The sequence below is a fragment of the Falco peregrinus genome, chromosome 1, assembly GCF_023634155.1.
Source record: "Falco peregrinus isolate bFalPer1 chromosome 1, bFalPer1.pri, whole genome shotgun sequence".
Classification (NCBI taxonomy): Eukaryota; Metazoa; Chordata; class Aves; order Falconiformes; family Falconidae; genus Falco; species Falco peregrinus.
Genome location: NC_073721.1, coordinates 101,506,948 through 101,530,610, shown reverse-complemented (window position 1 = coordinate 101,530,610; position 23,663 = coordinate 101,506,948).

The following is a 23,663-nucleotide window of genomic DNA, read 5'->3' as shown; positions in this document are numbered from 1 at the left end:
CAATCCTTTCTATATGGGGAAAGACCTGGTCTTGTCACCAGGAGTCATCTTTCCTTCCAAAAAAACCCACCCACCTACCTTCCGGATTTCATCCCAGATTGAATGGCTGCTTGTTTCAGCAAGAGCCGTCTGTACTGTAACAAAAATATTCATCTTAATTTTAGCGTATGAAACATTGCAAAAGTCAAAGTTGGTTATATTTTGCAGTTATGGCAGAGCCAGCTGGAGCAGTCTCACAAAACCGGCAGTGCTGTCAGAAATGATTGCTGGAATGTGAAAACATCAGTGTGGCAGATATTGTGAAGTTTTGGGGATCATTCAACCTCCTCTATAGTTGCTTCCAGTGGCATTAAGTAACAGGAACCCGTTATTCAGTGCCATACAGTATCGGTGTGTACCTGGGATGCTCAGTTATGGCAGAGTAAGCGTGATGGGAGCCGGCTGCTGTGCCTGGGCGCACTGAGTGTGTGCCTACAGCTGGTGCTGAGCCAGGGGCTGCCTCCCCAGTGCTCCTCAGAGGGTGCATGCTGTGCTCCTCCTTCTGCATCTGCACCCCTCATTTCACCTCCTAACGCTGCCCCACGCAGCGACAAATCGGTCTAATATGGGACTTAGGTATACCTATAGTGTGAAGCCATCGGTTTTTGTCTCAGGCAGGACACACAGGGTGCTCTGGCAGCTGTAGGAGCAAAGCGTGCAGGAGCAGGAGCCACCATGCTCCCAGGCATGCAGGCGGGCTGGTGCAGCCCTAGGTCTTCACGGCCAGCAGGGCAGGCAGGGGAAGGATACGTGCTGGGCTTTTGCATCCTCAGCTCCTGCTTGGGGTGGCAGGGAGGAGGTGGTAGGGTGCAGCGGGGCTGCCCTGGGCCTCTCACTGGTGGTCAGTGACAGACAGCTGGGAAATCACCGCGGGGCATGGCGAGCCTCCCCTTGGCTCCGGAGAGGAGAGGCAGGGCGTAATGCGAAACATCGGGCAGGCGTATCATTTGACTTTATCCCTTCATGAGGCCACTTTGTGGCCACTGTCAATCCTGGATGACAAGATATGTAGATGGAAGCCAGCATTTGCTCTGTGTCTCAGTTTGCCCGATCCAGCCGCATACAGAGGCTTAAAGCGCCTTGAGAACAGGGACAGAGACAGCTCCTGGACCAAAATATGTTGCTGCGGGCTGACGCAATCCAGGCAAGAGACAAGGGGACTTAAGACAGCTCATGAAAAAAATGCCATTAGACTCACTTTTAAACCTTGTCTTCAGGCTTTTGGACTTAAAAATAACACACACCGTTGACCATTTATGTTTAGCTCACTGGGGGCTTTCTTTCCTGCAGGAATGTGAGGATTAGATGGTCTTCTCCGCTTCTGCAGTGACTCCACCAGCGCCCTGTGAAGTGATCATGTTCTCCTCTCCTAAAGCCTGGGCTGGATTGGCAGCAGTGGTGCAACAGCAGATGCATGAATGAGATTCCAGTGTGCTGCGTCCCATCCAGGCGGGAAGGAGGGGACCGCTGCACAGGGCAGGCTCCGTGGTGGGCTGGAGTAGGATCTTCCAGCCAAGCTGACTCTAAGGAAAACGTGGGTGGCGTTCAGCTCCATTTTACAGGCAACAAAACCTACTGATAGCAATGCCCTGATTTCTGAGGGTCAGATCCAGCTGCCTGCCTGAAATCGATGGCAAGCTGCCAGCAGGTTTCAGTGGAGTAAAGCGGCTATGAGTGACAGTAGGAAGTGGCTACAGAGGTTTGTTAACCAAGGAAGTGTTAGAAAAGCAAGTACTTAGCAGGGTGCAGCAAAATCGTCAGAGAGGTGTAACACTATGTTGTGGTTGGAGCTAGGACTGGAGCCGTGTCTGGGGATGTTGGGGACTCAGAAACCTCACTCTGCTCTCAAGTCTGAGCTCTCTGCCATACGTCAAAATAAGGTGTGGGGTGAAACAAGCTGTGGGTCCAGTGCTGGCTCCCCTCCAGTTCTTCCGCAGGACAGACACCTGAATCTGAAAGACGCAACCCCTGGCCTCAGTCTAGGCAGCAACTTGTTCTTTGATTGAGTTGTGAATATACGTGTGCAGTCCCAAGGCACAATCCCTCAGCCTGACGAGACAGTGCAACTGAATGCAAACGCCTCCTGCCCCATGAGGAGAAGGGGCTGCCCCAAATGGGCAGCTCATTTCTGGGCACCCTGGGCAGGAGCCAACCCGTTACACAATGGGCAGAACAAGGTCTCAGACCCCACTGCCGAGTGCCTTGGCTGCTGCTAGCACCTCCTGGTGTCTCTGGTGTGCACCTTGGGGTCCGGAGAGCTGTCATTAGCCAGGACATTCCAAAGAAAGAAAAGTGTTTCCTGAGCTCACTGGCACATTTCTTTCTTTTTTTAAAAAAAATGTATTTTAATTAAGCAGCTTTTTGGCCAAGTAACAATTTGGGGATGGTGGGTAAAATAGGAAATAACAGAGGAGGCTTCCTAGAAGAGGCTTAGAAATAGCGTTCACACAACTGGAGAGCAAGCTTACTTCTGAGAGTGAACCTGGGCTGCAGGCTCTGCCTCACAGTAGAAGACAACTTTGACACAGGGAGAGACACTCGCGTCTTCATCCCTCAGGGGACAGACAAGTGATGGAGCAGTGCTCCAAAACAAGCCTGCTATACCTGTACACTGTCTTGCAGATACAGGGAGACAAATTTTTTTCAGAAGGAATTTCATTAGAGGGGCCAGTGAGGTTGGAGTAGGTGCTGGCTGCCATGCTGGGTATTGAGGGGCTTTCCCAAGGTGGTACCAGCCCTCTGTCCTCCTGCAGAAGCACTCTGGCCAGCCAGCCAGAGGGCTGTGGCAGCAGACACTGCTGAGCTCTGGTCTGTGCACTGCAGGATATGATTCACAGAGGCACACTGGGCTTCCCCAGCGCTGGGGAAGTGGTTTCAGCCCAGATAATGCAATACCTCCCCACCTCTCACAGCAGCTCAGGGCACCGGTGATGCCTGTCAGAGGCCACTGAGGTTGCCATGACTTTCTCCGTCAGACAGTTTCAGGCTTTCCTAGTGCCTGCTTCTTGGGTCATTTCACCTATTTTGGGGTCTAGCTGAAATACTTCTGTGGCTCCCTTCACACTAGTGCCTCAACACATTTCACCTCCAGCTGTGAGAAGAGCTGATGCTGTTACCTTTGCTTCACAGAGTCTCCTAAGGTACGCTGGTTTTGGAGGCTTTGTTACAGTATTGCTACCACACTTGGGTAATAGCCACCTCCAGACCACTGGCTTGCATTGAGATAGGCAGCCCTCTTCCAAAGCTGCTTCAGCCTTCTATGATCTTTGTGGAGCACTTTGTTATGTTAAGCGTAGGAAGTAGCATAAGACATTAGGGCAGTGGTCCTTAAAATATGCTTGCTAGAGAAGGAACATTTGCAAGGGTGAACTTGAGGTGAGAAGAACACATAGCTCAGATGTCAAATGCTATACTGAAAAAGTTGTAGCGAAATAAAGATTGGCAAACCTTGTGATGGCTGGTTTAAGAGATCAAATATTGCCTTCAGGCTACCTGTAAAAATGTGGAGCATCTAAAGACACATGGGGGCTGGTGAAAGAGAAAAGTGGTGGGTGATCATTCATACCAATCTAAAAATGTTGGAAATAATTTGAAACAAATTAGCGGTGGAAACCAGAGGGTCAAAAAAAAAAAATAAAGAAGAAGTAGGAAAGAACAACCTGTAGGTATTGCTAATATTTCTTGTCCTTTATGAGAAAAAAATTTCCTTGTGAAAAATTGGACTCTCCAGCCAAGTGAGAATGTGTAATTGTAATTCATGTGGAGAAGAAACTGTCGGTTGTCATCATTAATGTTAATATATTAGTACTGGATGTTCCAATGAGGGCCCTCTGTGGTCAAGTAAACATGCCTGCAGGGCTTAGCTATCATCTCTTCCTTTTAGAGAGCACCTAATTACATCTACAGAGACCTATTGCACATTTAATCGTGATAAATTATCGTTGCTATTCTGACACTAGAGCTGCCTATCTGCTGAGCAATGGTAGAGATCAGGAAGGAGACTTAGTAGGTGGTTCCTAAGTAAAGTAGAAATCACTACTGCCATCTGAGTGTAATGTGTTTTATTTCCACACACCTTCTGATCTTCTGGGTCTGAGCTGGCCAAATGACACAGACAATTTTCTTTTCTTCTGACCTCCCAGCCTTCTGCCAAGATGCAGTTCCCAAGAGGCAAAACACCAGGACATGGTCTACCACAACCATTGACCTGACTCTCAGGATGAAAGGAGGTGGCTCACCCAGCAGGTCTTCACAGGACTGAGCACCCCATGGAGATCCATGAAAGAGCCTGTGTTGAAGTACCTCAGGACAACCGCAGAGGTATTTGCCAGAGAACTTTCTTTGCTTATGAAGGGAAGAGATCATCTCTGCCTCATGGGGCCTTTGCAGAAACTAGCTTGAAGAACAGCAAAACCTCCTGGTGATCCCTCTGCATTTATGCAAATTAACTCTTAATGGGGAAAAAAAGAACTTCAGATTTTTTTCTGGTCACCTTTCTGATTTGCAGCTACAAAGTTTTATCCAGTGGTACCTATTAAAATATTTCTTGAGAGCCGTTGGGGTGGCACTGTTCAGGCAGGCCAGGAAGCGTTCAGAGAAGCAAACTGGCTCTCTTGATGCAAATGAGCCCTCTGAGATAGCTGGAAAGTTCTTTCTTGTGGGCTTTGCTAAATATGTGGTCTAACGGGCCGTTATTTGCTCCTTTGTACTGACGGTACATGCTGAATGCACACCCTGGCATGACGTTATGCTGTTTGTCCAGACTGCAGGCTGGGCACTAAAATTAATGAGCACAGACACATTGAGCTTGCAAAAACAAGAGGTTCAGAAACCACTTTCAGCTGTACACCAAGCCGCACAGCTAAGGGCCTTACTTGGGCCGCGTTTGCCCTTGTTTTCCACTGGCGTAGCCCTGATGACTTCACTGCCATATAAACAGGGTCAGAATCACATGGTAAATATCTCTGTGCTTACAGTAGGACTTGAATATACAACAGTGGTACAATACGTCTGCTTCTAAAATCCCGTGTGTTTCCTTCAAGCAACTGTATAGAAGAGATCGGAGAGGTGCAGGCCCGAGTGGCTCCAGAGCTCTCTGCTTCGGTCTGCTGCTGAGACAGCAGCTGAGCAAACTACCAAGCACCAGGAAGCCCTTAGCTCACTCTGAAGGAAAGCGATTATCCCTAAATGGCTGGGGAAGTCAGGCAGGCTGTGGTTGAGGTCTCAAGTCAAAAAAGTCTCCCCCATCGGTCAGCACATGGTCTACCCTAAAATACCATTACATATATATATATATATATATAACCTAAATAATCTATATATAACCTAAAATACCAGTCTGGCAATGATGTGCTTAACGCTGATGGTGAGCATTTTCCCAGCTCAGTGCCCATGTGTGTGAACAGTCCCACAAGAAAATATCACTGAGAGCTCCTCAGCCTTGCTTGTCCTGGGGCAGCAGGGACTACACCGACGAGGCCTGAGCCAGCCTGCCAGCCAGGCTCTCCTCTTACGGCCCAGCCAACAAAGCCCTGACCACACATGCAAAGCTGCAGAGAGCTTCTCCATGCACATTTCTGCTGGACAAGGTGGTCAGGCCATGGTGGTTTGGGGCTGGTTTGGGGTGGCCTGGACCACCACACCAGAGCAGTCGTGGCATCCATGGTGGAGCAGGAAAGAGCTGGTGGAGTGAAGAACATTTCCATTGCTGTGAGCCCCAGCTCCCCTATAGCATCCAACTGCAAACTGCAGCGAGGCAAAGAGAGACCATTTCCCTGTACTCTTAGTGGCTTTTTGTCATATTTTTGGCATTGGTTCACATCCTGTTCTTTTTTCACAGTACCTTTGAACTCCCTTCTGCCTGTCCCTTCCAAGCCTGATGCAGCGAGGATGCTCTGCCCTGCCAGCACATTTCCTTGGGGAATCTCCCTGCCCTGAGTCCTGAGCCAGCCCCCTGCACGGGATGAGGGCACCTAGTGATGTTCATTTGCCACAGGGCAGCAGGGCTCTGGTTTGCTCCTGCTTGCCCGCACATTCCCACCGGGGATAACAGTATTGTCTCAAGGAGTGGCAGGTATAGGTAGGGGATCAGGAAACTTGTTTGGTCATGCCGTAAGCACAGCCAGAACTCTCTTACCCGCTCTTATCACGCAGGGCTGCAGTGCGGCTTCCCTACTGCAGCAGCCCATCTGAGACCTGGCCAGCGGGGCCCGAGACCCCAGGGCAGCAGTGCCACCCAGGAGTCACTCAGGCTGTCCTCCTTGCGCTGACGGCCACATTCAGCTTCCTTGGGGATCCTGTAAAAGTGTGGAGGGATGGGAAAGAGGGCAGGGGGGAACCTGTGCATTCATTGCAGCTGTCTCCCAAGTCGGATACTGCTACGAGGCTGGGGCCAGCCTCTCCCTTGCCAGCAGCGCTGTGTACTGGTGCTGCACCTGGCCATGTGGTGAACCCCAGTGAAGGGGGGCTTGGCTACCCGTGAGCCTGCACAGGGGGCAGCCGGGCCTCCAGGAGGAGTGCCTTGGCATCAGGTGACAGAGATGGGAGAGGACCCATCAGTCAGGAGGTGCCTGTGCCACCTTATCCCTGCTACGGCCAGCTTTCCTGCACTCGTGTTATCTGCTTATGAGTGAGGTTTGAGAAGGCTAAGCCAAGGTTTTGGACAGCTTGACAGATCCAAAACAAGATATTAACTTCAGCATGGCGTTTGCCACCCCTCCAAAGCCTGGCTGGTGCTGCCTGCCTGGTTTCTGGTCAGGAGCAAAGGTGAGTGCCAGATCTGCTGTGCTCTGCAGCCCTTGGCACAGAGGGTGGCCTGTTTCAGGCAGCAGCAACCAGGAGCAGCTAATTAACCCTGGCCTTATTTGAAATAATTGCTATGCAAAACAGATGCATGCAGGACTGGTTAATGCATGCCCCTGTTCCATGGTCAATCATCTCCTCATGCTCCTGGACAGCTGGGATTTGATGGTAGTTCCTCTGGACCTCTTGTCTGGAGGAGTTTCTTCCATAAGGAGGAGCTGGGAGGGTGAAAATTCACATCCTGAGATGCCCTGTACCTCCCTGCTGCCCACCCCACACATGTATGACAAGATGAAGCAAGAAAAAGAAACAGGAGTGAGGATTTCTGATAGCATTTGAACAGAAGGAGGGACCGGTCTTTAGAAGCTGGGTTCAGGATCATTTCTGCACTGAAGCTGGTGAGCTTAGCAGCTGTATTTCAGCCTTTTGTTTTAGACCTTGTTCACCATGAAAATACTGTGATACCCAAAAGTATAGGGGTGAGCCAGTGGCTGCAATCTTTGGGTTGGGTCCAAGTGTGGACAAACTGACCCTGGGCTGTTGGCTGATGCAGCACCAATTCTCTCTTCCTCACTTTGTTGCCCTTGGGGCTGCTGTGGCTGACAGCATCTTTACTGACCTCCTCTAAATCCAAAAACAAACAGAATTTTTCTATCATGTGAATACTGCTGTGATTTATTGCAGAATAATCTACCAAAAAGGCAATGGGGGAACAGGTCAAGACAGGAGGGTCACGGTGTCCTGGGCAGGCGCTGAAAACAAATGGTACAAGAGGCTTTAGAGCGGAGTTGGGACATTGAATCAGTACAGAAGCAAGATGTAAGCCTTCGGTTCAGCAGAGAAAGCTGCTGACTTCAGTTTCAGGCTCCAGGGTTGAACTCAGTGCAGTTAAAATATTGCAGAAGAATGGGCAAAGGCTGTTGTGGAAATTAAAGCGCCATTGCTTGTTTGCTTTTTTCCCAATATACTGCAAGGAGCAGTAGCAGCTAAGCAGCATCTCATGGGTTTGTCCTGCATGTGAGGCATTGCCATCATCTACAAGCCATTCTTATAAATTATTTTACAATATATCACAGCAGATCTTCCGCCAATGGAAACTCTCTGTTTGTTCTTGGATTTACGGGGAGAGGCACGCTGGGGTCTGGCTGGGCCAGGATTGAATGTGTTTGCACATTCCCTCCCCTTACAGGATTGAATCCCTGTCAGCCTGGTGATTGATGCACTGCTGAGCCAGTATATCTGATAACCAGAATCATTAACTAAATTGTTGGAGGGTCAGGGGTCGGAGGGCCAAACACCGTTCTCGCTCCCAGTTTTACAAGGTTCCTTTGTCACATTGTGTGCAAGTGCAAGTCGTGTAGGCAGGGAAAGCCACCGCAGAGCCCTGCAATCACGGCCAAGCCACGGGGGGATGTGGCAAGTGAGGGACAAGCTGTTTGCACAGGGATGCAGAGAAAATTGTGGGTCTTGGGTCACTCAGCCACCGGATCTGCCATATCTTTGGAAATGAATGCAGGATTTCCCTGTGCTCATGGCTTCGTTTGAGAATGGCATTTGCCTTTCCTCTCTGCAGAAGGAGAAAGGGCACTGTGGTTGCAACTGGCTCCCCCCACCCATCTTCCTCACTGCCCTCCCCTCCTCCTCCTCCTCCTCCTCCTCTGGGAAAGGTCATTTATGGGACGCAGCCTCTCTCCCTGCTCCATCAGGGCCTCCCTGCAATTTCTAGCTGTCACACACACACAGAGAAACTTTTCTGGAAAATTGCCCTCCATTTACTTACATCTGATGCACAAATGTGTGCGGATCCTGGGGAGGCGGCCACTCTCCCAGGCAGATGTCTCCAAGTGTTAAAAAAAAAATCAGCTGCAAGCTGGGATGCTCCTATTCATCCTGGAGGGCAAACTGCAGCAGAAAGAAAGGGCTGTGCATGTTCCCTAGCTCTTTATGGAGGGGCTGTTGCTTAAAAGAATTGAACCAGATTCAATGCACCACTGAGGCATCTAAGAGGGGATTTAGGGACTGAAATTTGCCTGTGAGCACTGATACATGCTTTGTGAACAAATAGCTGTGTCCCTGAAGAGGTTATCAGGCTGCCAAAAAAAAAAAAAAAAGGAGGGAAGAAGCAATCGACTCAGGTTGGATCAGACAAGAGGGAATGGGAGGAAGTGGCAGCAGGGAGGTTCAGGTGGGCACAAGGTGGGGAGCAGTTCCCCCAGGATGAAATTCCCGAGCAGAGACATGCGCTGCCCAGCATCTCGAGGAATACTCTGGGAAAAGGGTAGAAGGAAAACTGGTGATATTAAGTACATCCATTTCAGTGACCAAAAATACTATTGCTCATTCTTCAGTGTCACAAGAATACATTTTTGACATAGTATATTCAGACAGCTGCCTGCAAATATTCAGATTGAATTCTCTACTGCCAGGGAGAAAAAAAAAAAAGAAAGAAAAAAACAGAAGAAAAAGAAGAAATGAAAAGGAAAGGAAAAGAAAGTGCCATTTCTTAAAAAAAAATGGTAACTTTTTGTGGGAATACAGAGCTTTCAAAAGTGACTTTGCAAGAAGCTATACTGGCACTTTCTTGCCAAGGTCAAGATATTCTCTTGGCCTTTTCCAAGAGCCTCTTTTTTTTGAAACAACTTTTCATTAATTTTTAATGCATATTCTATTACAAACAGCACAAATAGCAGTGCAGTTCAGAAAGGACTGAGCCTGGAATGAGGAGCATTGATTGCATTTATGGAGAAGGTTCTTCTGACTTCTGAAGTCCTACTTGTACCTCTGGAAGATTTCAAACATATATTTTTTTTTTTTATTACATTTTGGTTTGGAAGCAATGTTTCAAACTCAGATAAGTTTCAAAATCACATAAATACCAAAGGAAATTCTCGTGCTGCATAGCTTTACTCATTTCCCTCGCAGACCTGTGAAATGTGTCATCACCAGTGCCACTGCCAGGCTGAGGGGCGAGGAGCTGCAGAGCTGGCAGAAAGCCACTTATTGGCTGTGGGGAATGGGAAAAACTTCCAAGAAAAAACCCCACATCACCCACTTCGAAACGTGGACATTCTTAAATCAAAAAGCCACAGGCAGCCAAACACAGAGCCCAGGGGATCTTGCCCCTGTGCGAATATATTGATATTCATTTGACTGAGCACCAAAATGATTTCAGGGAAGATTTCTTGGGGTACATCTGTGAGAAGCCTGAAAGGCAGTGGGGTGTCGTGACCCTGTTAGCATCCCCTGGTGAGGGAGGTGCTGCAGACAGCGCAGCAAGGACCTTTTCCAAGTTCAGTCCGAATGATACCCGGTGCTGTTTGTGGCCTGGGCTCTGGCTCAAGAGGGCTGTGCTGTAGATTTGTGACTTTATTAACCCTGTGGCTTGCTGACCTTTGAAAGGAGACAACCTGGCTGCAGTCCCTGGGGAGCTGCAGGCAGAAATGGAAACCAGGGATGGCTGGAGACAGACCCCATGGGACACCCAGCTTCATGACACACTGTGGTGGGGAGAAAAAAAATGCTGAAAAGCATAATATTCAGAGGTGCTTTTCTTCAGCTGCTCTTGGCATGACTCCACTCCTAGAGATAGGAGAGGGCCATCAGGAAGCCCCACTGCAGACTGCCCAGCGCGGTGACACAGCTGCAAGGAAGCAGGGAGTAACAGCTGCAGGACCAGTGCAGGCACACGGTGGAGACCAGATTAGAGGTGACCCAAATTCCTGGGCTGGAGCACTTGCCAAACAGGTTCTTTCACCTGCACCACCAAAATTTGAGGGCTTCTGTGGACATGGTGGCTGCACACCACAATGTTTGTGGAAAGCAATGCTGCATGGCTGCGGCCCACGCCAAGGGCTGGTCCTACACCAGCAGCACTGAGCTGGGCTGCTGGGCATGCTCTGTGGTCAAAGGCAGGCTGGGCAACCCTCCCTCATGGTTGGCTCCAGACCCAAACACGAGCCCAGACCTAAGGAGCAAGCCTGGGAGCGTCTCTGTGTATGGGCAGAAACCAAGCAGGTACTCTCAGAAGGTCCCATTGACTCTCCATCAAGTAACTCACCTTCTGGATACATGGGGGAAGGCAGAAGAAAGAAGGTGCACTAAAAACTGGCCTCATACAGTAAGTTTTTTGCACGTCTTCCTCTCCTATGTCCTAGGACATTCTCCCTCTGGGGTGAGTTCCTGCACAAAGAGCCTTTTGGTTGCCTTACTCGACAGCAGATTCCCAGCTGGATGTTGTCCCAGTCCCATTGCAGATGTGTGGGCTCCAAACGCTCCGCACTTGACTCCCCATTTGGCAAACCACCTTGAGGTCACTTGGCAAATTTGGCACCTCGAGGTGTCAAAATTGTAGCTGACTCAGAGGTGGGCAGAAGCTGCTGCCATGAACTTGGTTTGTGAGACAACCGCACACGTCATCTCCAACATGAGAGCTGATTAATGCCACCGAGGTGATTGCTGGAGCATTTGCTGAATCACTGCACTCCTCTGCCTCAGATGGGTCTTTTTTATTATTCATTAGTCATAAGGAAGAAAGGCTTCTCATGTTTGTAAGCCATGGGCTGCTCTGTGGCATTCAATTAGCTTTGCAGCAGGAGGCTGCTTGGTCTCCTGTCCAGATTAAAAGCAACAAATATTAAATGTTCCTTCTTCTGATTGTATATTTACAGCAGGGTAGTAGAAAGGTGTGAGTATTCCTGTGTGAAGACTATATTTTAAACGAGAAATTATTTGATAACCAAACAGACCCCATGCTATGACCCCTTTTAGTGACATTATTGCAGGGATTGGTGGATGAAATGGTAAATTGCACATCTCTGGAGTCAGCCAGCTGTGGGCAAATGATTCTTAAATTGTCATCTGTGATGCAACACTGCACGGAGGGCAAGAAAACACTTACTTCCAAACAAGCTAATAATTCTCAGCAAGGAATTTGTTTGGTGAAGGTGAGTGAGGTCCCTGTGAATTCCTTGGAATTATTGACTACAAGGCTTGGGGGGGGCGGTTGCGGGTTGTAGGCGGGGAGTTTTGTTGGGGTTTTTTTGCTCGTTGTCAGAATTTCAGGTGCATTCTGGTGGGAAATGTAAGCTGTGGCATACGTTTCTATCCCCTGATGAACTCTGCAAAGGATCTGCATTGAGAGAGGACTTTCTGTAGCAGGAAGGACAATTCAGTGAGGACCAATAATTGTGCCTGAGGGATAAAAATGGGGATAAACTGAGCTGCCTGGGGCCTATGCAGAAGAATTAAAAGAGAGAAAGAATAAAAAGAGAGAAAGGATAAAATAGTAGTAGTAATACAATGAACTAATAATGCAATGAACTTTGTTTCTCAGGCAGTCCTGCATATTTATATGAAGTCATGCTGGGTCAAAACTGACAAGCCACAGGTTTGATGTTTCTTTGGTAAAATAAGGGCTCAAGTGAGGATTTGGTTACAGCTAGCTCCAGGACTTGAGCATGTCCTTGTGCCAAGACACTAGCATGTCATTGCTCTGGGACATTGACACTTCATTGCTCTAGGACATTAACTTGTCACTGTTCCACGAAGTGAGCAAAGCCCAACAGGCCAATGTCAAGTGAGTCTTAATGGGGTATTCAAGCTCTGGGGAATGTTTCCGTTCTGTGATGAACTAAACCCAGCTTGAGGAAGCAGCTGCAGCTGTGAAGTGATTCCTATGGACAGAAGGACAATTCCAGAAGTGTGGCCCACAGTACAAATCCAATGTGCTCTTTGCCTGGTTTCTTACCTCCAAAACTGGAGGTGAGACCATGTGTTGCCAAAACCTGGGCCCAGACTGAAGACCAAAGAGCCCTTTGATTTCTAATTTTTCTGTGCTAACAGGTACCAGGCCAGGCACTAGCTGGCCAGGGAGCAAGTGGGCTTTTCTCCCTGTCTCTAGAGCAAACCACAGATGCTCCCGGCTCTTCTCCACCCAGGGCAAAGCCAAAGTCACAGTGAGGTAAGCACAGCTCTTGGGCTTTGTCATGGGATGGAGGGAATGAGGAAGATGGCTGTTTGCTCTGTACACCACAGGTTGAGTGCAGAGGGAAGGGTGCAGGGGAAGCATCCTATGGGTAAAAAACATGCCGTGGAAAGGAGACAGCTTTCTGCAGTGAGCAGCTGTGGCAGTCAAGGTCCTACATCCTGAACTGCCTCACCCCATCCTTCTCTCAGAGCTTTGGGGCCTGAAAGCATTGCCGTAACCTGGCATGAATAGTTCAGATTTTAGATGGTGACTCATTTTTCCTCCAACATTTGGGTTCTGTTGATGGTTTTTCTCCTTTTCCTTTTCAAGGGCATTTGAAAAGCCCCTGTGCTAATGACTTGAGCCTGCTCCTCTTTCAGTGTTTGAGTCAATACCCTTCCTTTAGCACATGATGGGCTCAAAGCACCACTGATTGCTCCCCACAGCACTATTACCAGACCTGTCTTGGCTGGCCAGGGATCCCCTCCGGGATGCTAATACCCATGTCCAATGCAGTACCCCGTGGGCCCTGAGTGGTTTCTCTGTCCCCATGTTGTGTTTTCATCACGTTTATCAAGTCATGCCACCTCTGAACAGCCCTTGGGTATTTTGTCAGGCTTCAGATTGATTAAAGGATGCTTTCCTATCTTTTAAAATCCATTGTTTATTCTTTATTCACTTACTTCTGTTGATTCAATCTGATGCAGAAATGAGCCATTGCATGGAGGCTCCTCTGAGCTCCTGGAGGAGCTGTGCACTTGGGCAAGGTGCAGCCCTCCCACAGAAATCATCAGCTCCTTGTTCAGTGGTGGCCATCTTCCATGGAGATGCTTTCCCAGGACCTGCTGCTGGGACAACCTTGGCCATAGGGGGGTCTTCAGTTAAACTCATCCCAAAGCACCTGGTTTTGGTCACGGGCCCTTTCCAGAACCTGAGGAAAAATGAAACATCTTCAGTTTTGGAAACTGTGGAACACCAGGCTTCTAATGCTGCATGCCAGGGATGTACGTTATTCATCATGGATGTAAGAGGCACAGCAGCAATACAGGGACAGGGGAGGAAGGCAGACCTTAGAGTCAGTCTGTTAAGAAGTTGAGTCTCCCCTTCATTTTAGCAAAGGGGACTGAGAGACCGCCTGCTATACATGCTTTGAAGGGGTGAAAACATTCAGTGTTACAGGGATCTTTAACATTACCAAAGGCATGGGTGGTTTGAGAGTTAAGGACAAGCATATTTGAACCAGAAGGAACGTACATGACTAAACAATGATGGTGACCAGTTACTGGGGCAAAGAGAAAGAGGCACTCCATCTCCCAGCATCTTCCAAGCAATGTGGGCTTTAGTGAAACTCAAGCGATTGAGCTCAGTGATCTGGGTAAAGCCAGATTTAGCAATTCCTTCTGGTCATAAAAGCTATGACCCTGCTGGTTCTCACAGTTTAGTGGCGGGAAAGGGCTGAATTTGGTAAACTCAGACATAAATGTCGTGTGTTATATTTATACAAAAGAGTGCAGCATTCTCTGTAGGGAAGCAGCCCTCTCACTGCATGGCAGCAGTGACTCATCAAAGGGTAGCAGCAGGCCTTTGCCCCCAGGAGGGTGTCTGGAAGCCATCCACAGCTGTCCCAGGGTAGCGGTGCTGCTGGCATCCCAGACCAGCTTCTCCACCCCCAAGGAAGCTTGCAGGCAGAGAGGGAGGGTTTTGCGTACCCGGAAAGGCACCTCCAAGAGGTCCAATGTTGGCAGCATCCTGCAGCGCCAGGACAGGAGCCTAACACATAGAGGTGTGCTGTTTCTGAAGATGGCAGATAAATGGCATCTGCATTGCTGTAAGCAGATCTGATGACAGTCAGCTTCATCCCACATTTATGTAAATGCAATTATCTGAACACTCAGAGACCCCTAAGCTTTCCCAGCCAACCACACTAGCCCTATCCCACTGATCCCTGCAATAACAAAAAAACCACAAACGTGTTAAAACACTACAAGAAATACAAGTTTTGTAACTCTCCAAATCCACTTTGGTTCCAGGACAATACTCTTGTAAGACAGAGGCCAATTTCCAGCTTTTGTCTGGAAGACAGCTTCACCTGCTGGGCAGAACCCCCTGGTACCAGCCCCCTGTTCCCCCATGGGGCACGCACATGGGTGACCAGAAACGCTGCCCCAAGCCCAAAGCTGAGCTTGGGCACTAGTCTGCTGTAAGGCTCATGGTATTAACCAGGCCTCCTATGAAAGGATCTTGAGCATGGAGGGTAACACAGGGAGTGGCGTGAAACCCATCGGGGAGAGTAACCAGAGCAGCTGCATCGCTATGGCAATGGAGATAAGGGGCAGCCCTCACACCGCAGCTGACGAGTGACATGTTTTCTAGCCCTTTCAATGCCTTGAAGTGTTTTCCTTCTTGACTAGAAGTAGCACAACTTAAAAACAATCAATGTCCCCTTGGAGAAAATTAAAAAAAAAAAAAAAAAGCAGCAGCATTTTTCCCTTCTATTTTTAAGTCTCATTTCACCACAATAGCTCCAATATTTCACTCCTGACTCAAAGGCAAAGTCCGAGGGAGCAGGATATGCTGTAGGGTATCTCTCTTGCCACACTATTCGTGTTATTTTCAAGTTCCTCTCTCCTGGGTTGATCTTGGCAGCAGATCACAGCGCCGGCGCAGCACAATGTAAACCGGAGCCATTGTTACTCCATCTCCCGCTCCTCATCGCTGCAACATTTCCCCACACGCCTCCCAGCAAATTGTTGCCATGTCCCGTCCCACCTTCCCCCCCCCTCCAAAATCCATTAGCCTGCTGCAGTTCAGCTATTCATCTAGCCCCCTCAGAGGCACCGAAATAAAATGGTTTCCCTTTGTCGGCTGACATTACGCAGGGCTTTGACGAACAGTCTTGGTGACAGCGGTAAGGAACTGGCTGCCTGATGGTTTGTGTCATATGTGCTGAGCGGGCAGAAAAGGGTCGTAGGGAAGCAGGCAGCTAGTGAAACAGCCTTAAATTGCTTCATCCCCTTCCATCACCTGGTGAGGGCACAGCAGTGGGTCTGGTGGAGGGCTGGGGAGGTGACCTCTTCACATGGGATCAGGCTGTTGTGCCATCCTAGGAGCATACTGTGGTCTGGGGTGGCTTTTGCTGATGGAGCCAGAACTGAGGATGAGTTGCAATACCAACGGAAAGTGAGGGCTTCAGTCTTCATTAATGGCAGCAGATGCTGTCTGCTGGGGTTTTTGCTTACAAATTGGTGGCTAATGAGGCCCTGTATATCTGTGTATGCACGTGGGCTCACCCCTTCAACAACACAAAGCCAAACACAACACAAAGCTGATGCACAGCAGGGTGCTCCACCTCAGCTATCCCACCTTGCCTCTTGTGGGTGCATGTTACCCTGGCCCAGCAACTGCAGCAGAAGGATGCTCAGCCAGCAAAGCCAATCCCATCCCTGCAGAAATCCTCATGGCCATGCTCTGTCCAGGCTGGCAGTAGACGGTACCCACGATGGGCTGGGAGCAGCGATAAAAGCAACGTCCGTGGGAGTTCACTGCCAATTTCAGTGAAACAGGATCAAGCCTTCTGTCACTTGGCAACCCGCTTTATTAACATGAACTTGTATCTCTCTCTGCTGCTGTTTTTCCAAGGGCTATTCATGGTTCAAAGCTGTAGACAATACTGTTCCTTTCTTCACTCACCGCCACCTAGTTATCTCTGGCAGAGTGTGACTCTGGAGAGAAGCAATTTGAGAGAGGAAATACATTGGAGATGGAAATAGCATGGAAGATACAACAAGGACTTGACTTTCTTGTTTCTATCTTATTCAAGATTATGTTTCCTGACTGCATCCCCAAAGTCATTTGAGTTGTTCTAAAAATTAAGAAAGGAACAAAAAATAATTTTCATGCACATTATAGAAAATCCAGAGTGATTCTGCTGACTTCCATGGTGTGGGAGTGGGAAAGGGGGTTTGGAACCTGGCCCTTGGCTAAAGCATGAAATACAGGGAAGTCCAGGGCCACAGGAGAAAGAAATGCTATATCCAATTCAGATACCTAGATGGGAACATTTCTGTCAGCATCCCAATTCATCGCCCACTGCAAAACCCATCTTGGTCTCTGCAAATATTCAGTGTCATAAAAATGCAGTAGGTGGACAGAAAAATATTACAATGGAAAATTCTACAAATAAAGACTGTGGCAAGACAGGTTTAGTTGGGAGGAATGACTGATAAAACTCAAAGCCATATGTGTCAAATCTTGGGTGTAGTCCTTTTCCTTGGAAGTCTGTTGGATCAGTTCACCTGTACGGCAAGAAAATTTGTCTTCTCATGCTGGGCTTACCCCAAGTTCCCTGAATTGACATTGAAAGTTGATTAAGAAGCTTCCACAAATTTCATTCATGGAAAGGTGAAAATGAAATACATACACACAAAGACAGGACAATTTTTATAGTAACAGCTTTGTAATTTCAACAAAACTTTTCTTGAAAGACCAAAGTTATCCTCCCATGGGTAAGTCTGATCTGCTTTCTTTGATTTTCTGAAAAATGTATACATAGACTTAAGGTGGTAAGTTTGTAATGAATTAACCAAAAGGCATAACGGAGCATAAACAGAATAGAAAGAAAATGACAGGGAAGGTGTGAATACAATAACCTTGAGAAACAACAAAAACATCCAATCAGCCTTTCCCCCACTTGGCTGACCTGCAACAATTCAGGCTAAAAGGTAACCGCAGCCCCTGTGGGAGGGCCCAGTGGCCCTGCTCTGAGCGGTGCCCTGAGGCTGGAGGGGGCTCAGGGCAGCCCCATGGGCAGAGTTCCTGCTGCTGCCCCACCACCCAGGACCGAGACACTGGTCTGCAAAGCAGCACTGGGATGCCAGATTATCCCCTCTGTACTTTTGGGGCCAAATGTTGGAAAGCCTCACCAGGACAGTGGCTCTGAAGAGACCCCAGGATGCCAAAATGCCCAAACTGAAACTTTCTATTTTGATCAAATCCAGCTTGATTGCAAAGGTTTCTCCTGCCTGATCCCAAATGGATTTGCAGATGGGGAAATTTATGAGAAATAAACAACTACAGTTAGATTAACACTTGCAGGCCTCTGGCTATCCTGGTAATAAATTAAAAAATTAAAAAAAAAAAAGGGAAAAGGAAAAAAAGGAAAAGGAAAAGAAAACGAAACAAAAAAGAAAAAGAAAAAAGAAAAGAAAAAGAAACCTGACAGCAAATATTAGCAATAGATTTTTAACAGGTGGAGGAATTATCGTATGTATCTAGGAAAGAAAACAAAACAGGCACTCCTAAATCACTAGCGCTGTTTTAAACATGAGCTTTTAAATATAGTGTGTGAGCAGCAAATGAGTTCTAATTGAGGAAAGCTTGTAAACAAACAACAGCTTTCATCTGCAGCATCACAGGCAATACAGGCTTTGTGCTGGGGGTTGGACTGTGCTGCGAAGCCCAGGCCTGGGAGTGGAGGCAGGTATGGGTTCTGATCTCCCTGATGGATTTCAGGGCAGGAGCATCCTGGAGCAATGAGGAACAGCAAACCTGGACTCACCTTCTCAGGGTCTGGGTGAGCAAAGGGAGCAGCATCAGGGCAGTGAACCAGGCACACACAAGGATCCCAGGGCTGCTCCATCTCATCCAGGTGCTGGAAAGAACCAGAGCAACATCTGGAGACAGCCTTGGAGCAGTCAACCTGCAGCGAGAGTCACTTTTTTAAACCAGCTTTAAGAGATGTCACTTGTCTTGAAGTAAGAGAGTTGAGGGCCCTTTCCAGTGCCCATGTGGGCATCTGATCCTTGCCACATTCACTTTTCATCTCCTGCTCTGGGTAAAGACTTGCCTCGACATCCAACATCTATCGAGCACCATGAAGAAGTATTGGAGGAGCGATCTGGGGAAATGGGAGTAGCAGAAAGGAGGGAATGCAGCTCTGAAAGATAGCTGGGGCTGCGGTCAGGGAAGAAAGGTCTGTTACAGCAAAGCATGTGAAGTTAATGCTCAGCCTGTGATGCAAGAGCAGTGGAGATACAGCACGTCAGGAAATGTCTAAGCAGTGCAGATACAATCAGGCTGAAAACACACTGAGCATGCCAAGGAAGTAACCTTGAATGTCTGCTGGTATTTTTCTCTGGAAAGCAACAACAGGATATTACAAAGGGACAGAAACATGGACATGGTTGCCAGTGCTTACCTAGATATATAAATTACCTGCCCTGGAAATGAGCATGAAAGGGAAAACTGTTTATGCCTGGTTCCAGACCGGGGCTCCTTAAAAGGCCAGCGCTGGCTGTGCTGGCAGCGGTGCCCTGCTGAGCTGTCGCAGTCAGCTGGAGGTTTTGACAGCCGAACGGTTGCATTCAGTGTTAGAGTTCAGCATTTCCACTGGGTCTGCAGGGGACAGGCCATGAAAAACACTCCTGTTGCAAGAGAGGTGGGCTGCAGCGGCCAAGCTGTGTATGCGTCGGGCATCTGCTGATAGGAAAAAGTAGCCCGCCTTAACTCAGATTTTATTTCCAGAAGTTTTAATTGCTCTCTGCTCCAAGAAATGATTAATCACCCAGATGAGCTGAAGCAGAAACTGGCAAATCAAAGCCACCCTTGTTTGGAAAACACTTTACCCACAACCCCCAGTTTAGCACCATACACCACAGCAGGAGAAACACAAACCCCAGCAGAATATAGCACCCGCAGCTCCCAACCCAAGTACCCAAATTTAGGCATGTCGATAGAGCAGCTTAACCCTGAGGATTGCTGGGACCCATATAGACCACCAGAGTCAATGGAAGCAGCAGGTGCTTGGAAACACTGCAAATCAAAGCACTCATTTAGGGCACTAAATATAGAGCAAAATTTAAACACCCGGGCTGGAAAATGTCGGCCATGTAGTCCCTCCGTTGCATTTTGGTGTGGGTCTCGTGCACCCAAGCTGCTGCTGCATGATGCCCGTAGAAGGTGCTGGGTCTCTGCTCCCACCACCGCTGCTCATTAACAGGCTTTTATCCATGGTGACACAGTGCAAAGTAGGTTCTCCTCCTCACTTTTTTAGAGGATATTGCTGCACTTGAGATAACCTCACCGGTTTATCTGTACCGAAAGTGATGTCAGCGGGCTGTCAGAACACCTCCCTGCCCACCCATCACATCCATGCCGCCTCGGGGCTGTGTGCAAGGGTTGTCCCCGTGCCACCATGCCGGGGACCCTCTCCAGGCTGAGATTTGCATCCAGGCACCCCGAGCAGCCCTCAACCAAGGCAGTGCCCTTGTGCTTCCCCGAGCACGGTCAATAGTGTCACGGGACAGCAGAGCTCTTTGCTACCCATTTTTTAATTTTTTTTTGGTTGTGATTTTATTAAAAAAAAAAAAAAAAAAAGAAAAGGAGGGAGCAGGGAGTTAAGAGAGGAGAGCTTGATGATCTGCACTCACCTTTTAACTCGCCCAAATGTCCAACTCCAGCAAATGCCTTGTTTTGTCTCCTGTTGAGAAGCTGCTGCACTCGCCATTTCCAGTTGCTTCTAGGAAGTGGAGGTTAGAAAATGCTGCAGCAGTGGAACTTTTGGTGCCATGTGGAAGGGACAGCCCTGCCCAGGGGACTTTCAGTCCCGTGGAAGGCAGGCCAGGTCAGGGATGTCATCTTGGCCGGAGCAAGGGCTGGCTTGCCCATCTCCTGTGCAGGCTGACTTGGGGTTCCAGTGCCCAATGGCCCTTTCTCACTCCGCTTTACACCTCCTTGTAAGTAACACATGGAGGATTTTGGAGTGTCACCTAGTCATGTAGGCATACATCAATGAAGGGACCACCAAAGAGGGAAGAACTAGATAAACTGGCAAAAGGAGAAACAGATACAAAACTGTCCCTGTATTTCTAATCTGTAGAGGTCAGGTCCTGGGACTGCATCCAGCAAGGGTATAAATGGAGGGAAAACTCCCCTTTCCCCAACAGCTATCATATGTTATTTTAAAATTAGGTAACACAACTTTATATAAAACTATAGCTCCTAAATATATAGAACTGCAAATCTGAGCCATTTCTGGAGTTATGTTGCTGCTTTTCCCAGCATTAGTAAAACCTAGAAAAGCCCTGCCAGGGTATTTCCTCAGCTCCTAAAACAACGGGCTGTCTGCAGCAATTCTTAAACATGGGTGAGCTTTTAATAACAGGCAGCCCAGCCATGGACAGGAGCTGCCTCTCTCCACCAGACGACAGTGTGGAAAGCCACCCAGGCTGCTCTCCTCCTGGCTTGAGCAACCACATGTCTACCCAGGGCTGAGCATAGGACAACAGCCACTCAACCCTTCCTCCTTCTCCCTTTTGCCTCTCCAACAGCAAACCTGAGTGCTGGTTGTGCAGCATGAACATGGCCACGTTGGCCTCCCCTTGGAGAGTGCAGGGCTGTGGGTACACCGCTTCTGAGAAAGACTGTACCAGCTGTGACTCGTTGCACAGCTCTTCAACAGCAGAGAAATTGAAAAGGAACGAAGCAACGCAATGTGGTACCCAACCCATCATGTCTGCAGTTGCTGATGTAGCGGTACCCAAAACATGGTCCTCTTCCACACTCACCGATGCCCACATCCTTTTCAGCTTCCTCCTTGGCAGGGAGGCTGCAGACTTAGTTCTTCTACTACCTTTGCGTGCACAAATCCTGAGCATTGGCATATTCCCTCCCTAAAACAAACAGGATCACAGTGCTCAGGCCCAGTGTGGAAACCCTCACTCCACCTCCCAGTGCTGCTCCTTGCAGACAGTCATGGGTAGAGCAAGCTTCTCCAGGGACCCCGACTCTCAGAGCAGCAGGATTCAGACAGCTTTGCACCTTCGCTCTAACAAGAACCAGGCACATGCGGAAGCCAGGCACGACACAACCATCTCCACTTCCTCCTCAGTCTCAAAGCCCACAGGGGCCAAAAAGCAACCAGCCCACCAGGGGCTGCCAAGAAAGGATTTGAATGAAGTAGAGAACAGTGCTGGTCTCTGTGGGGTGCCCACACATCAGGTGCTGTTCAGTTTGGTCATCCTGACTCAAATGTGGCAGAGAATAACTTGGAAAGGCACGGAGCTTATACAGGAAAACCAGCTGGAGATGTGGAATAGCATCTCTGCCAGTGGAGACAGAAGAGACTGGGACTCTGGACCTCAAGACTTAGCAAGAGAGGGGTGTCTGCACTGTAAATCCCAAACGATGTGAAGACGGTGAAAAGGAAACAACTACTTGCTGTATTCACGCCACCTTATCAAGGAACAGGTTCACAACAAACAGAAGGAAGCACTTTTCTACCCAATTCACAGTGCAGTTGTGGAACTCATCGCTACAGGATGCTGTGGAGGCCTAAAGCATGAAAGGGATGATGCATGGAGAAGAGGAGCCTACCAAACATGTCTGTCGCAGGAAACCCCTAAACCACTGATCGACAGAAGCTGCATGGGTACGAGAAGGGCTCCTGCTGCAATTTGCTGCTTTATTGCACATTCTCTAAGCATCTTCCACTGGGCACTGCAGAACATAGGATGCCAGACTAGATGGACCCTTGATCTGCATCAGCTGTTGGCTGAATCAACTTCCACCCACAGGTAGGGTTTAGTTAATTAATAGGTGGGGTTATGCCCAGAGTTATGCCTCCAGGCAGATGGCCAAGCCTTCAAAGGACCTTACATACACCGCTGCCACAGCAGTTTCCAAACCTGCTCCACAGCTCCCTGCTCAACCTTCTTTCATATGCAGCCTATCAGCACGGCAAATCTGCCACAGGGAGAAGTCCCCTCCAACCCAAGCCTCCTTCAGATGGGTGGGAGAAAAGATGAGATAGCAGCTGAGAAAGATCTACAAGTTAACACGCCTTTCCATACCAAACAGGGCTGAAGGATTTGCACTTGGTTGGGTTTGTGGGTTTTTTTGACAGAACGTTTGAAAGCGATAGTCTCTCTTGGGAACCCCTAGGCCAGAAAACCGTGTGACTCCCTCATGGCAGCCTTGCATCCTTACAGGATTGTCACATTTACACTCGCAAAGTGATCCTTCTGCCTTATCCATCACTAGGAAAAAAGAAATAAATCTCAAATTGGTTTTCAGAAAAGCACACGTTCTTTGTGTCTCTGTGGTTATAAAGAGTAATATGGATGGAATATGATTAATATGAACAAAAGCGTAACGCCTCCTAAACACTGCCTGTTTAAGGTTTCCACTTCCCACCCCCCCCACCCCCATCTAGAAAAGCCTGAAGACTTGCTGTCACAGAAAGAAATCAACTAAAGTTCCTCCTGTGAGTTTCTGAAGACCTGGTCATTTTCCACTCAAGCTAGTTGATTTACATAGTCCTTTCATAAAGGTATTGCAAAGTACCTTTTGAGAAGGATGTGCTCCATCTGCGTAGTTGTAGGAACAGGTTACAGGTACGAACTACAGGACTGGTTATTTGGCTGCAAGAATCATCAAGATGGCACTCTTCAGTCTTTGGGAAATTACATGCCTAGTGCAAATCCTGCCAACTCTTGGCAAATAACCCGGACTGTTAACTTTGAGACAGGGGAGTTGGGTACAGACATTGCCCTGTATATCTGTTTCTTCTTACTCCAGAAGTAGTACGTACAGTGTAAAAAGGAGACTCCTATAAACCACCCAGATTTTACTAGTTTTTGCAAGGGAAAAGGTGACTCAGTGAACCATGAAACTTAGTGATGCTTGCAGAACCCCCCCCCCACAAAACAACATCCAATTTAAGAATGTTGCCTATGACATTCATTTAAAAAAACTGATTGCAAGCAGATGTTTACAATCACATGCTAGAAGATCAAACATTTGCACTTAGTGTAAGTCCCTGTCATGCTGAAAGAAACCACTTGTATAAAAATTAAAATCA